This window comes from Mirounga angustirostris, unplaced genomic scaffold (genome assembly GCF_029215605.1).
Source record: "Mirounga angustirostris isolate CCGP_5_RB_7025 unplaced genomic scaffold, mMirAng1.0.hap1 SCAF_3, whole genome shotgun sequence".
Classification (NCBI taxonomy): Eukaryota; Metazoa; Chordata; class Mammalia; order Carnivora; family Phocidae; genus Mirounga; species Mirounga angustirostris.
In genome coordinates, this window is record NW_026991711.1 from 158,764,589 (window position 1) to 158,780,926 (window position 16,338).

The 16,338-nt window shown below is 39.6% G+C and overlaps 1 protein-coding gene across 3 annotated transcripts in view; it reads left to right on the top strand.

Moving 5' to 3' along the window:
* Window positions 1–16,338, top strand: part of PLCL1 (phospholipase C like 1 (inactive)) — a 365,254-nt gene that overhangs the window by 330,516 nt on the left and 18,400 nt on the right. The window contains exons 6-7 of one of the 3 annotated variants that reach the window (XR_010410263.1): window positions 11,128–11,372; window positions 14,519–14,547. The exons of the other annotated variants lie outside the window; for them this stretch is intronic. The gene's annotated coding sequence lies outside the window, so the exon portion shown is untranslated. The remainder of the gene's footprint in view (window positions 1–11,127; window positions 11,373–14,518; window positions 14,548–16,338) is intronic. 3 annotated transcript variants of the gene reach the window in all.

Below are 16,338 nucleotides of genomic sequence, written 5' to 3' on the forward strand. Positions count from 1 at the left end.
ATTTGACCTAACAGTGGAGGTTGGGGAAGTCTTCCATGAGGAAGTACCATTTGAGCAGAAAGTAAGTATCTTTAGCTTTTCATAGGTTCCAAAACTCTGTCTTTTATCTCGATACTTGAGTATGGTTGCCAAAACAATCTGAAAATAATGGTGAAAATAAAACAAATCAAAATAAAGATGTGCTGCATCTCCTCAGCTTGGTCTTGGGAGTTCTAAAATGTCTGCTTCACTCATTTAATTACCACTCATTAGCATCATAGCTAATTTGTTATTATATCAAATCTGGTCATGAGTCATATTGTCAATTATAAGTGAATTGAATCACCCATCTTCTAAAATAATAATCTACAGCAACGTTCTATGTTCATGTGTATCCACAAAATTTATTTGACAGCTTGTAGTTACAAAGGAGGATGTTGAAAGGTTGGTTTTTGAGAGTTTTCTATGATTTAAAGCTGAAAAGATGCAGAAAGAGAATTATATGATGTATAATATTACTGTATTAGTGTTAGAAAAAGCAATGAATTTTTTAAAAAGGAGTCTAATTAATGCATCTGTAAAAAAAAAAGTTGCAAATCTAAAACATTATTTCAAACAGCTCTTGTTCAACAAGTATAGGACAGTTTAGATGGACTCTTAATGCTTCTTAGCAATAAACAGGCTGGTTACATGGTGTCCAGATTTCTGTCTTGGGTGGCTGCATCCCAGCTGTGCTGCCCAGGAGTTTAGTAGAGATAAAAGCTAGGCTGTTGACATGATTATGGAAGCACAGACCACTTTACTTTATCTCCAGTGGAACTAAATTTAGTGTCTCTCAGAGGTACATTTTTTTTTTTTCCAGATGAAAGCTGCATTTTATAATGATTTTGAATAATTCAAAAGTGGCAGGATCCTAATGAATAGATGCATCATAGACCAGAGGACTTGGTTCCAACTTGTGAGGTTATGGAAGGTCTTACTTTTCTCACAGGAAAGCTTTCTTTAGAGAAAAGTTGTTTCTTACGCAGTCTTTGTCCAAGGTGAGTTTTAGCTGAGGTGAGTTTGAGGTCTACAATGATATAAGTGGAAAAAATTGATAACAAAAGTGTTTCATTCTAGTTTCTTATAGCCCTTTTGGTTTTTCAGACTCAGGCTCTTTTTTCCACGTTACTCTAGGAAGAAGATGGGATACATCTATCTAATTTCCTTATTTTTAACTCAAATCAGAGCAACATGAGCTCACTTCTCTGAATGGATATGTGAGTGTGGTGTATAAAGTGTCATGTAAAATCAAATCCAGATTTAGGTAAAGAGAGATTTTATTTGAAAGGTTTATTGCAATATGAGGAAGGGGACCATTGCAAATAAATAGGGAGAATATTCCTTTCATAAAATCTGTAAGCTTCTCAAAGGTCAGGCAAAAAGGATTTTTTTTTAGGTCTCCTAGGAGGGGCAAACAAGGCTAGAAAGAATGGGGTGTGGGGAGTGAGTGACCGGGTGTGTGATCCTAAGAGACTTTTAAGGTGCTATTTGCCAGCTCAGAATGGGGGAGGGGTAAAGTTCAGGGGCCTGAAGGAAGCAGAGAAGGCTAACTACAGTTGGGCTGAATCAGGGAAGCAGGTATTTTGTCCAGATTGGTTAAGGGATTCAAACAGTTGAGCTAATCATTTCTGAAAGGGAATCTGGAAGGTCTGTGTCTGGCCTCGGGATAGGTAAACAAGGGGGGCACCTATGAGTCTTATCTCACTCATAATGGGGAATGGGGGTTATTTGCAGTAAACCATTTCCTGGAACACAAAAGGGTGGGGGATTTCTTAATGTCCCTGTTTTCCAGGAGCACAGGGCTCAGGTTAAGTTTAACAATGTCAACATACATACCTACATATATAAATATGTATATAAAAATGTTATATGTGTCTGGATATATATATGTATACACATGTATATACATATCTGTAAAGGTAAACATGTAAAGGACAATTTAGGTTAAGAATAATGAAATTAGATGTTACTCTTTTAAAGTCATATTGAAAGGTCATGATGGGTAATAAGAATATTTCTCTCTGTCCAGAGGTGGTTATCTTCCAATTTAATTAGACTTCTCTTATTTCAGGTAGATCCAGTGGGCACTCAAATATACATCATGTATGAGATTATATACCCAAAGTAACAAACCAGCAGGGAGGGAGTGGGTGACAAGGGGAGCCTTTTTTTCTGCCTTATTTCCCGCTTCTTGTAAAACAATTTTGTATTGTTAATCACTCCCCATATATTTGTGATACTTAGGCATTTGTAATAGACGAAAGCACCTATTCATCAAAGCAGAATAGTTCGGAACAGAATTTTCCTTTTAAGGAAAAATCCATGGCTTTATGAAAAGATTTGTTATAGATTTTTTGAAAAAGAAATCTCTTTGGATTCTTAAAAGTGACTATTTTTAAAAAAATTTTATTTATTTATTTGTCAGAGAGAGAGAGCACAACAGGGGGAGCAGCACGGGGAGAGGGAGAAGCAGGCTGTCTGCTGAGCAGAGAGCCTAACGTGGGGCTTGATCCCAGGACCCTGGGGTCATGACCTGAGCCGAAGGCAGAGGCTTAACCAACTGGGCCACCCAGGTGCCCTAAAAGTAACTTTAGAGTCATAAAAAATTTACACATAACTGTTCAGAAAATTATTTGAATAAGGCAAGAAACATTCATCATTATCAGTATCAGTATCATTATATTAATGCTTTGAAAGAAAGTAACTTCTGGAAGGAAAAGACTATCACAAAACTATGATTTAGGGTTGAGTCTTAAACTTTTGGATTATCAGATAATTTTATGGGAACGTTATAAAGTCGTTAGGTAAAAGCTGCTTGCTTTCAGAGACAACCAAGACTATAGATTTCTTTCTCACTGAAGAGAATCCTTTGATATGCAGCAAGATACACTAACCCCTCATGATTTGGTTAGTAAATCTGCCAGGACAAAGCCATGTGTTCTAAAAATAGCCAAACTCTTTGAGTATTTGTTTAAAAGATACTATTCTCAATGGACTTTTGAGTCAATGGACTCAGGGATGGAAAGTTCTTAAACTGCTTTACAACGTATTGCAGAAAAAAAGATTGCAATCCAAATATCTCAGAGGTATCCCTTAATCATCTAGAATATTCTAAATTTCCCAGCTGTCTGCTACCAGGGAACTGGCATCATGGAGCAATGAGAATAAAATTGGTTTGTGAACCCTGTTGCCTGAGAGAAACTAATCTCTTGGGCCAAAAAGAAGTTCCTGATCAATTACTAACAAATCTAGTTTCAGGAAGTTGAGCTTTTTTTTCTTAAACATGGATTAAGAGATGTATTTTTCATATATATTTAAAATATACTAGATATCGTAAAATTCTGGGCTGGGTTTCAGCACTTAATTCCAATTGACTTGGGTCAGAAATGTGGGTTTGTTTCACTGTAATTTTCTTTCTCCAGATTTAGTTGAGCTTCACTCTTTTTTTTTTTTTTGCAAAAATATAGAGAGAGGAAAGGTTGACTGTTTTAGAGAGTTACTTGTGTTCTCTGGTGGTACATTATTACAGCAGTAGTTTATTCCTTCACACTGCATGGATGAGTACATTTTGAACATCTGATAGAATAGTCATATTGACACTTGAGAGCTATAGACAGTTTATTTGCTGGTGAAATCATGGCTGGTTGCACACCACTTCCTCCATTCCCTTACCTTACAGATGGTTCTTTACACTTATACATATTGCAGAAGTGGCTCCTTTGTTTATTGTGGATTTGATATTAACCAAGAAACTAATATCCAAGGCTGAAAAAAATGAAGCTGGCATGTAAATGCTTATGTATGAAAAGTGTGTTTTAATAGTAACTATGTCCTAATATTAAATCTGAATAAATGAGCCTAAAGTTCTTAACAATGTATATTGTGTATCCTCTGAGTCAGCCCATGGAGTGTTTTCATGTAATCTGAAACCAGGGAGGGAAAAAAGCCAGCAACTTCCGTCCTGTTCTCTTTTATCTGTAATACATTTTTGCCTGGGAGAGGAAGAATGTCATTGAAAGGAACAATTATATGTATATATAGTGTGTGCTTGTGTGCTATGTTATAACATAGCCCTGGTTCTTATATTAAACAATTCATTTATTAACCCCACTCATTCTGAGCTCTGCAAATATGCATGAAGATACACTAACAACCAACATTGAAGAAGTGATGTCCTCCTCTGAATTTTTTGTTATTAAAAACTACTCTCAGTTGTTCTTGTGAAAATCATAAAAATGTACAATAATATGATGATAAGCACTGCCAGGGTAGACATTCCATTTCTAAATTCTGGAAAGTACTGTCTCAGCTATGAAATTACAGTTAAATCATTCAGACTAAATCATTTCTGTTATTATCCTTTGCTTAATAACCACCAACTTACAGATTATTGGGTTTGTCTCAGAAAGTATAATTTTTGTCCTAGAACTTCCTCTCTGGTCAGAGGGAGAGGGAGCAAATAGTGGAGTGATTACCACCATCCTTATTCTTTAAATAACTGCTCCTGGGAAGGTCATTTCCTTTGGCTCCTTTGTCAAGGATACCCAGGAAGAGTTTTCACAGGAGACCTTGAACTACAGCTGACCTTGATAACTCATTACTTGAGACTTTATGAATTGCATTGAAGTTAAACATCAATACACCAAAATAATCTTACTGGAGCTCTTGATTAGACATTTCTACACCAATGCCACTTCTTTTTTGCAACACAAAGTTTAATGATCTGATCCCTGAATTGGCCAGAACTGCCTCATGCCACCATGTATATGTTGTGCACTACATAGCTCTAGGGGATGCCATTTCCTTTGCGTCTGTGTGAATAGTGCCCCCTGGATTTGTCATAGAACCTCCATGAAATTGTCAGTCTAAGAATTTTTCTATGTCTAGCCTCCTATTTTCCATGAAGTTTTTGGGAGTGTCTTTAAGTATTTATTACTTGTATTAATTATAATTATTGTCTACCACAGTGATTTTCTTTGCTAAGGTTTACTTTTTTTTTTTTAAGGTTATTTATTTATTTGAGAGAGAGAGAGAGGGAGATCACAGAGGGAGATTGACAGGGAGACGCAGACTTCCTGCTGAGCAGAGAGCCCTATGTGGGTCTTGATTCCAGGACCCTGAGATTATGACCTGAGTGGAAGGCAGACACTTAACCGACTGAGTCACCCATGCGCCCCTGCTAAGGTTTACCCTTAAGAGAAGTCTTCAGTTATTTCAAAAGGATCCATGTGCAGTGCTGTGTCTTTTTTGTGAACCCGTTGTTTATTGGTATAGTGGAGCACGATAGAGAAGCTCAACAATCCAGTGTTCGAGAAATCAGAGGAGGAAAATTTCCTTTGTAGCTCAACTAGATCTTAGTTAGATCTTAACTTTGGTTTTAACAATCAAACTTAGTTGATTCAGTTTGTAACTCCAGATGACAGAAACAGAAGTTGTTGGGAAAATAACGTCCAATCCACTTTCCAAGTCTAATGCAAGCTTCTTGTGAAAGAAAATTTAATTAAGAATTTTTAATCTTCAGAAAAGAAATACTTCAGAAAAAAATTTAGAGGATTGAAATTAATAGCCCAAGTGGAGTGAGATAAATGTTTTATTGTTTTTCTGTCAGCTATAACGTGATTCCAAGTTCTTGGCCTGGATAAGATGATCCTCTGTGATGGGCCCTTTGCTTAGCTCTGTACCTTCCGTCTCACACTCCCACAGTTGTGTGGTCCTGGAACACACTGGGCAGTTTCAGGATTCCACGCCTTCACACATGCTGTTCCTGCCGACTGTAATGTTCTTCCCCTCCTCAGTCACTTAACCAGTCCCTCCTCCTCTCTCGAATCCAACACATGTTCTCTATTACCTTTCTAGGGAAGCTTTTCCTGCTCTTTTCTTTCCATGTGCTCCAACCCCAATTCTCATCAAAACCAGATAATCCCCTTTCGGTGCTATATCTCTAGCTTATGTACAATCTCATCCTTCTTCATCACTCTCACTTTTTAAATGTGTTCCCCACCCTGGCTCACTATATCCTAATGATTTGTTCCCATGTCTTTTTTTCTTATGACATTGTGCTCCTTCAGGGTGGGGACTGTGCCTGAGCACAGTGTTGAGCTAAACTGGGAAACAGGATTACAGAAGCGAAGCAATGTGTTCAGTATAACATAACACACCAGTAAGAAGTGGAGCTAGACACAAACCTTGATCTGTGTGACTCCAAAGCCTGTTATTCATATCCAAAGTCATGGGGTCCAATGTCACCCCTTGATGTCTGTGTGCCACGTGGGAAGGTGAGTGCTTCTGTGGTTCTTGGCAGCTGCATTTTCTCATGGGTTTGCCATTTTGACCTCTTCTTTCTTCCTTCTACCTCTGGGGAGTTTCATTCACCCTGGCCTAAACTTACCCAGGCTCATCTTTTCCTACCCGGGTATTCTGTCTTCACAGAAAATTGACAGGCATCTACGTGCATGAAACTGGTACTTGAGTTTTAGCTTTTCCTCTCAGTAGGCCCGATGCCCACCTTTATTTTTTTCATCCTCCTGGTGCCCATCTTTTGTTTTTCAGGCAATGAGTGACTAATCTCTGGGGTATTTATAGAGTTGCACAGTTTTCTAGACCCCTGCCTCAGCTCTTCCCAGCCTTTTTCCTCAGTTTACACAGTGTGCATACAGTGTACTCACAAGTACATAAATGTCCTGAGTATATGTTATATACAATTTTTGGTGGCCCTCTGCTACATTTTACCATTCTAGTGCCCACATTCCATTTTTTATTGTTACAGTAGAAATGGCACATGGTATGTGCTCAAGATGTGTTTGTTTAATTGAATTCTTTGAATATAAGCCTAGAAAAGAATATTGAAAATTGCCCTGGTACAGTAACTAACACTTTAGTCATTATTGTTTTTAGTTTCTCATAAGAGGACTGAGAGAAGATACTTCAGTTCTCTTCAAGTTTCTTGTCTTTTTCCAGGATGGTTCAGATATCATTAACATTCCAAGTGACTGAACTTTAGACATTTTTATATGATCTTTTTTTAAAATCTGGGTAACTTTCATCCTTGAGTTCCTTCCTCCCTTTGTGAATCATCACCGTCTTCATCATTGTCACTTTTTAAATATTTATCAAGAGCTCATCATATACTTAGTGCTATAAATATATGAAACTGCCTTGAGAGTTCCCTCTCCTTCCTCGAATTTACTTGCCAAACAGGCAAGTCTTCTCCTTTTGGTCTTAGTTACACTTCTGGAAAAATCCTCTCATCTTGGGATCATCATTATTTGTATTCAATAACTTAGAAAATTATTGAAAAACAACTTGCATGCACCAAAAAGAGGTGGGCATTTTAGGGAAAATGAAACTATTCACTGTAAAACTGGTATCCAGCATATGGCTGATTAGAATTGATGAATTTGATTCTCTTTCCAATACTTTAAATACAGAGTGCCCTTTAGCAATAGCAACAAATAATAATAGCTAACAGAGATATAATATAAAATGTTTATTCTTTACAGGACAGAGTTCCAAGTGTTTCACACTTATTAAACCATTTAATTGTAATAGCGACCACAGGATGTAGGTACTATTAATATTTCTCGTTTGTACATGAGAAAACTGAGGGACAGGAGGGTTGGGTAATAGCTAACCTTTAAGAAGGTCAACCAGCTAATGAGTGGCAGAGCTAGAATCGAAACCCAGGCATGTGTACCTGGAGTCCTCATCCATAGAATGACCACACCGTCCCACCTGTTACATGGCTATTTCATATGTAATGTATGAAAAAGCTTATTGATGATGGTAAAGCCATACTTTATAATGATAAAGTCCTAAGCCTACAAATATATACAAGCAGTGAGGGTCTACAGATGGTCAGAAAAGTGTTTGTCATTCATAGTACAATAGGCAAACCATCCCAAAATTTTAAACAGAGGTTTCTAGGGTGGTTGGATGTAGATAACAAGTTAATTTGAGACACAGATTGGAACATTGGGAGAGGGGTGACTGTTATGGGCTGGATTGTATTCACCCACATTTCATGTGTTAAAGTCCTAATGCCCAGTACTTCAGAATGTGACTGTATTTAGAGATAGTGTCCTTAAAGAGGTATTTAAATTACAGTGAGGTCATTAGTATGGGTCCTAATCCAACATGACTAGGGTCCTTATAAGTAGGGAGGATTAAAGAAACACACACAGAAGAAAGACCAGGTGAAGACACAGAGAGAAGAAGACCATCTACAAGCCAGGGAGAGAGGCTTCAGAAGCAACCAACCTTGCCTACACCTTGACAACAGACTTCTAGCCTCCAGAATTGTGAGAAAAATAAATTTCTGTTATTTAATCTTCTTGAATATTCCTGTGGCACTTTGTCAGAGCAGCCCTAGCAAACTTATACAGTGACTGTCTTAGTCAGTCTGTGCTGCTCTAACAAGAATACCACAGAATGAATGGCCTAATCAACAAACATTTACTCAGTACTAGAGGCTGGGAAGTCTGAGGTCAGGGTATCAGCAGGTCAGGCTCTGGTGACAATCCTCTTCCTGATTTCCTCACATGGTAGAGAGAGAGTGAGCTTGAGTTCTTCATTCCCTTGGAATGACACCAATCCCAACCCCTGTGACCTCATCCATACCTAATTACCTCCCAAAGGCTTCACTTCCAAATACCATCACACTTGGGATTAAGGTTTCAACATATGAATTTTGGAGGGACACATTCAGTTCATAGCAGTGACCCAGGATGAAAAGGTTTGAAAGCTAAAGTTTAAGGAGTTTCCTAATATAAAACCTACTGGGGGCGGGGGGGGGGGGGAAATCCAGTTTCATATGATTGTTGGCTGAAAAATATAATTTGATTAGAATGCATTTTTTTTAAAGATTTTATTTATTTATTTGACAGAGTGAGAGAGACACAGTGAGAGAGGGAACACAAGCAGAGGGAGTGGGAGAGGGAGAAGCAGGCTTCCTGCCGAGCAGGGAGCCGAATGCAGCGCTCGATCCCAGGACCCTGGGGCCCGGACCTGAGCTGAAGGCAGACACTTAATGACTGAGCCACATGGGCACCCCTGATTAGAATGCATTTTTATGTGAAGTGGGGCACCCAAGGTCACAGGACTTGTTCTCCATGTGGGCAGATGGGACAGTCTCCCTAGTGGTGTGGTTAGAAGAATTCTACCAGCCCACATCTCTTACCAGATATATCCATTATTACTCCAGTGGCTCCTGCCTCCCCCAGCTATACCTGTTGTCACTCCACCTGACCTTGAAATTGCTAATAGCATCGTGGCCAGTCCTTTGGTTATTTTCTCTAGAAAATTCTTGTTATAAAAGGGCCTGAGTAAAAGGTAGAGGGCAATATATTGGTTATAAAAGGATGGGCTAGTTTTTGGGTGAATTGATATTCCTTGATAGAGTTAAAAAGTTGGGCATTAAGATTTTGCTGGGAGTGGATGTCAGTGGTCCTGGGAAATTCTAGGCTGAGGTGAATGTGTATTCTGTGGCACCCAATTTATTCTTTCATTCAACAAATGCTTTGGATCCCTGCTTTGGGCAAGACCCTGTGTTAAGCTGCTGGGAATATAGCTGTGCATGTGATGGAAGCAGCCACCGTACTCAAGGAGTGTGTGTTCTTGTGGGAGACGCAGATGTTAAAAAGTGCAAGCCATAATTAGTCATTAAATTGTAATTGTGGCGAGTGCTATGTCAGGAAAGAGGTTGGAAAGAGTGAAAAATAATTTTAGTTGATTCATTACATTGAGGAAGTTTGGCATCATTTGTAGCCTGTGCTGTCCAATGTGGAAAACCTAGCTATGGGTGTCTATTAAAATAAAAATAACTAAAATTAAATAAAATTATATATTCAGTCCTCCAGTGGCACAAGTCACATTTCAAGTGTTCAAAGGCCACATGCAGCTGGTGACTACCATACTGAACAGCAAAGATACCAGAATTATGAAGTAAAAGGGAGAATTCTTAACCGTTAATTCCCTAGAGACTAGAAGATGTATACATCTACCAAAATAGTCCACTTTTGGCTGCAGGCCACAGTAAAAATCTCATCTTAGTCTGGCCTTCAAAATGAGGAATGGGACTTCATTTTAAACTATAGGCAGATTTTCTCTTCCCTTCGTATTATGAATATTGAGGTTTCGTATTCTTTGAGTGCTCATCGTTGTATGTATGAGCAATTTGTCCATAGTAACTAGGGGGTTTTTATATTTTTCCTTTTAAAAAAAAAAAACAACCCTTGACTGTAGAAAATAAACATCCTGTGGGGTATAGATATGAAGAGCACTGGAGACTGTTACTTTAAAATAGGACAGCGACACTTGGACTCTTTCTCCACAGCTGGGGGAGCTCATCTCAACTTCAGTACGGTGAGTCTCCATTTCTCCAAGTTCAAGAGGAAAGAGGAGAGAATCGTATGTGGGCAGAGAGGAAGAAAATCAGCTGTGCCCGTTTAATACCCTTGAAGTTGACGTTAGTGGAAGACTTTATTAAAACATGCGACCTGAAGCTGAGGATTAGAACAAATAATATATCATGGTGGGGGAGTGCTTTTGCTGCACACCTAAAGGTCACCCTTTGAAGGCAGCTGAGCGGGCTGCCAGGATCCACTGCTTCCTCTCTAGTCCTGAAACCTCTCTTGGCAGGTGTCAGCCTGGCTGCTCCACTACATAAATGTGGAAAGTTACAGAGTAGGGAATTGTGGCCCATGGGATCCTGCTAGTGGTTGGTTAGAATGCTTTAGTGTTTGCGCTGAATAGACATTATGTCAACTTTCACTTAAGCAGCATAACAAATAGGGCCATAGGAAATAAATATTGACAAACAAATACTTTCCTCGGAGGGTTATAGCTTCTCAGGTCTTTAGGGTAACAAAGTTATAAAATCCTGCCCAGGTGTATACAATTCCTTTAATTTGTCTCCAGTGAGGTTGCTATCTTGTTACATAGGTCATTTCCCTTAATGAGGTGCTTTCATCCTCCTTGTATTAGTTTTCGCTTACCCCGTGCTCCAGCCATGGCAATCCCTCTGCAATTCTCCAAATAGCCTGTGGTCTTTCCTGCTTTCCCAGGTGATTTTGCTTAGTGGCTAATTGTTTGGATTTTTTTTTCTCTAAGTTTCTCAGGAAACGAGGAAAGACGGAAAAAAGCGGTGGTAAAATAACCTGCTCCCCCAGCCATGAGGATTTCCTGAGGGGCTTCGTGAAGGGAGCCATCTCTTCCTTGGCCCCTCTCTCATTTCCAATTGAGTCTCAAACCTGAGGTGTTAATGTTCATCCTGCACTGTTAGCAAGTTGAAAATGATAGAACTGTTTCCTAAGAAAGTTGGCAAATGAAGGAAGCTGGTTTTAACTGCTATTACGGTGAGTGTGTATGTGTATGTGTATTCGTAGTCCCTTTGTGCACTCATAGTTGTAAAACTGACTTTGCCCTTTCCTCTTGTATTTCTGGTGGGTGTTTCAGGCACAGCAGGATGGGAGAAGGGCTAAGGGAAGTATCTATGGGGTAGACTCTTTCAATTGCCCTTCAACTCATATATCTTCCTTACTTCGAATATTCATAAATACATAATGGTAACATTTTCCTCCTGCTGAATCATGCTAATAACCCCTATCAAGTAGAGGAAAGATCTTTATGTCTTATAACCCTCAACAGATTACTTGAACCTGAGAGCTTTAGATCATATTAGATTGAGTAGTATCTATTAACATTTTCCAAACAGCAAGTATAAGGATACTCATTTTTTCTCCTTTCACCAAATTCTAAAAGCAAGTGGTAGATTTTTTTTTTTTTTTTTTGCCTTTGATGAAGCATGATCAGTTCAGATTTTGCTAAGGTACTTTCCTTCTGTGAAAATCATTTTCTACTGTGTGAACATAGCGTTCGCTTCTAATTTAAATGCTTACGTATACAAGTTGGTGAGATATTAATGTTTTTGGATGACTTTGTAAGTTTTCAGTATAACTTTGAGGACACTTAGAGTGACTGAGGTACAAATTGACATGGAGGCAGAGGAATTAACCAAATGGTTTTAGAAGGCCATTTCTTTTTTTTTCTTTTTTTTCAGTTTTTTCTTTTTTTTAATTATGTTGGGTTAATCACCATACATTACATCATTAGTTTTAGATGTAGTGTTCCATGATTCATTGTTTGTGCATAACACCCAGTGCTCCATGCAGAATGTGCCCTCTTCAATGCCCATCACCAGGCTAACCCATCCTCCCAGCCCCCTCCCCTCTAGAACCCTCAGTTTAGAAGGCCATTTCTAACCTTGGCACACAAGCTTTTTGTGGACAGACAGGAACCAAGGGAGCCACCTGGTGGACAATGTGAGAACGTGTCATTTTCTAGAGGTAGCCATAAATGCATACACCATGAAATCCCTGCTTTTTTACTTTTAAATTTAGATAGATTTAATTATATGTTTAAGCTTACGTGCTTTACATTTTTAATTGATGAGTAACTTTCCCACTTCATACCAATAAAAGGGCTCTAAAATAAGGAGAAAGAATATTAGGATACTATGAAAATCAAGTTAGAAGAACAATCAATCCAAGAAGTAGAGGCATTTAGTAATTCCATTTCATATTTTGTCTTTTTCCTTTCACATTCATTGCTCAGCATATCTGTGTTTATACATATAAAATGGCTTTTATGAAAGACTTTCAGCTCCCCTCCAGCTACTCTACTTCCTATCTCTCTTCGCCTACACAAACTTCTTAACAAGGTTGTTTACACTTGCCGAATCCACTTCCTTACCTCCCACACAGTCCTTAGCCAACTTTAATCTGTCTTCTCCTCTGACACTCCATTAAATCATTATCACCAAGGTCACCAGTCACCTTCTTGTCACGAAATCTTGTGGACGGTCTTTAGCTTTTATTTTCCTTGACCACTTGGGAACATTCTGCGGCTGGTCACTCCTTCTTGCATCACTGCTTCCCTTGAATTCTGGGACACTGCACTCTCCTGGTGTTCCTCTTACATCTCTGGCTCTTTCTTCCCAGTGGTTTTTGCAGGTTACTCTTCCTCTGCTCGTCTGCTAAATGCTGGTGTTTCTTAGGGTTCTAGCCTAGGCTCTCTTCTCACTCCATCCTCTCTCCCAGAGTCACAGTGTCCATGCAAATAGTTTTCATTCCCTTCACTCTGTTGTCAAATCCCAAATGTGTATCTTTGGTCCACGGGTCTCTCCTTATCTCTAGATGACCTCCATTTGTGACCCTTCCCTCCTAGTTACCCTCCAGGCATCGCACTGGGGGTTCTCTTCATCACAGGGAGGTCAACGTGTCTCAGACTATGTTCATCTCCACGCACATCTGACACCACTGGTATCTCTACTTGAGTAAGTGAATGGATGAATGAAAGAATGAATGACAATTTGGAGTTATCCATGCAAGCATCCTGGGAATTATTCTTGATCTTTATCCTAAACCTCCACCTCTAAGCAATTACCAAGTATTGCTGGGTCAACCTTTGAAGTATGTGATCTCCATTCCCATAGCTTCGTCTTCTTCATTTATCACCTGAGTTAGTGAAAAGTCTTTCCTTTCCCGTATACCCTGTCCCCCTCTGCAGCACAGCAGCTGAGGTGACCTTTCTAAACATAAGTCTGGTCATAGCCATTCTGCATGCTTAAAGCCCTTCCAAGGTTTCCCATGGCGCCTCCTGCAAACTTCCTAACTACCCCTATGGAGCGCTTTGTGATCTCTTTCCTCTCCAGCTTCATCTCTCATTGCCTTCCTCTTCCATGGGCCCCTCCAGCCACACCGAACTTTCCCCAGTTCTCCATGGCACCAGCTGTGCTCTCATGCTGAGCAGTTACAGGAAGTGTCCCTTCTGCTTCAGAGGACATCTTTGGACTCTGTGGTTTATGCACTGTGGGGGGCACTTTATCTGTGCTCCAGCTGTTAGCTCAGGTTCCCAGTCTTCAGGACACCTTTTCTGACACCTCCTCTTCTCCAGGCCCTCCATCCTCAACAGGGTTAGGCATCTCTGCCATGTGTTTTTATGGTACCCTGTTCTTCCGCTATCATAACACTTTAATCGCCTCCTTATCTCTTCCCCACTAGACGGTCTATTACTTAAAATAATTAAATGATGAATTTTAATACAGCAATTTTAATCTGAGCCCTAATTAATAAATGACAGACTTTCAGTATATAAGGTGAGCTCAAAGAACCTTTCATCCAACCCCCTTCTTTAATAGAAAAGGAAACAGTAGCCCCCAGGAGTGGGCGGTGATATTTCCAAGGTCACCCAGCCAAATCCTAATTTGTTCATTGTTCTTTCCACTGCAGACATCAGCCACAATCCCTGTCCTTTCTACCCTTGTGACTGATTCTGGCTTTCTCTATGAGAAGCTTAGAAAGCTTTAGCTGGGACAAAAACATGGTTTAAATTCTATTTTGCCTTGATTATCAACCAATCGAATGGTGTGGTTAAAATTGTAACAGACCTGTCATTTCTCATTTAATTTTTTTTTTTTTTTTTTTTTTTACCTGAGTTACAGGGAACGGGGATTCATTCAGGCTTCATCAGGTAAGAAGCATGTATGTGACAAGGCAGGAAACACGTCTCCTGATAGGAAGAGAAGCCACAGAATGGGCAGCCTCACAGAGATTTGGGCTGGAAGACCATTGCAATCCAAGCAGGCTTTAGGGGACCAGGCTTTTTTCCTCTCTCAGGAGGAAGAATTGGGAATTTTCATTCTAGTGCAGTAGCCTTGGAAAGGCTTAGCTCCCTCCCCTTTCTTGTTTTCCTCTGTGTATTTTCTAGCACCTCTGACTAAGGCTCTTTGAATATCCCAGGTCACATTCTGAGAGAGTTAATCTGATTGCTTTCACTAATTGCCATCATTGCTTCCTGGAGCCAGGCTAACTGACAGGTCACTAACCAGCTATTAATTGGCCACTCTTGGGCTACGTGTCCAAGCTCGGTCCAACCATCTGTAGCCAGAGAGGCGGGCTCTGATAGAACAGAGTAGTGCCATCCCACCTCAAGGTCAGCAGGGGGCTAGTTTCTTTAGCAAGCGTCTGTGCACATGGACAGAATCACACAAGGCTTGTTCCAGATTTTCTACATGGTCACAATTTAAAGCTCATCCAAAAATGTGTGTTTTTTTGTGTCTGCATATCTAAGGCCTAAAAAATATCAGCTACTGAAATATTGGAATTGTCTATGAATGTTCTCTCCCACTAGTTTCTGATAGTTTGATCTTCACAGTTATGTGGGAAGAAATCCGAGGCCTGGATAGGACGAGCATTTAGGGAGGTGTCAGCATAACACTGAAAGGGTTTGGTGAATGTGTGATGAATTTTTCCAGGCATATATATTTATAACGTGGATTTAAAAACAAGAATGTAAGAGTGATGGTGTCTGACATTCAGAAGAAATGTTTTGACAGGTGTATGTGATGATTTAATGGTGCATTTTTCCAGAAGGTGGACAGGGTGACGCTGTGGAGATGTGTGTCTTTCAGGGAAGCAGTATCCACGGCTGTGAACTTGCCATTGAGTGTGAACTGTCACTCAGGCTTTTCCCCTAACGTCACAGAGCTGGATCATTATTTTCAGAGGTGCTAATAATGTGTGAACCTTGATTGGATTCTGGATTTTAAAAAGCTATTAAAGATGTTTTGAGACATTTGGGAAAATTTAATATGTACTGCATATCAGATGAAATTGCTGGATGAGTGCTAATTTCATTGGGGTAATAGTGTGTGGTTATGCCCTTATTTTCATGATATGCCTACTGAGATATTTTTTTTCACGCTGAGCAGGGAGCCCGATGTGGGGCTTGATCCCAGGACCCTGAGATCATGACCTGAGCCGAAGGCAGACGCTTAACGACTGAGCCACCCAGGCGCCCCACACATTTACACTCTTATTCTGGCATTTTTGCAGGTTTATCCTTTGGATAGATGAAGTAGCCAATAATTTAAGCAATGTAATCAGTAATTTCTTACAGTGAAACCACACCAAGCAAATACCAGGCAAATAGAATGCATTTTAGAAGTCTTCTTCTAGTACTAGGAACGGTCTCTATAGTCTTTGTCTGCTCTGGGGTTTGTAGCATCCTACATCTTTCAGGTTGCTGTAAATGATCTTTTTTGAAATGGAAATAGTATGAGCTGGCCAAATAGAGGTTTCTGTAGAAGCTCCTTCTGTGTTTGGCCTACAGTGCCCATGGCAGTATGAATTCAGATTTCAGGGTCATTTATTACCCAGTGAAAGTTAATTTGAGATATCAGAACTTTTAAACAGTATTTGTTTCTTTGCGCTGATGACCATCCATTACTGAAATTTCATTTGAAATGCAATTAATTATCTT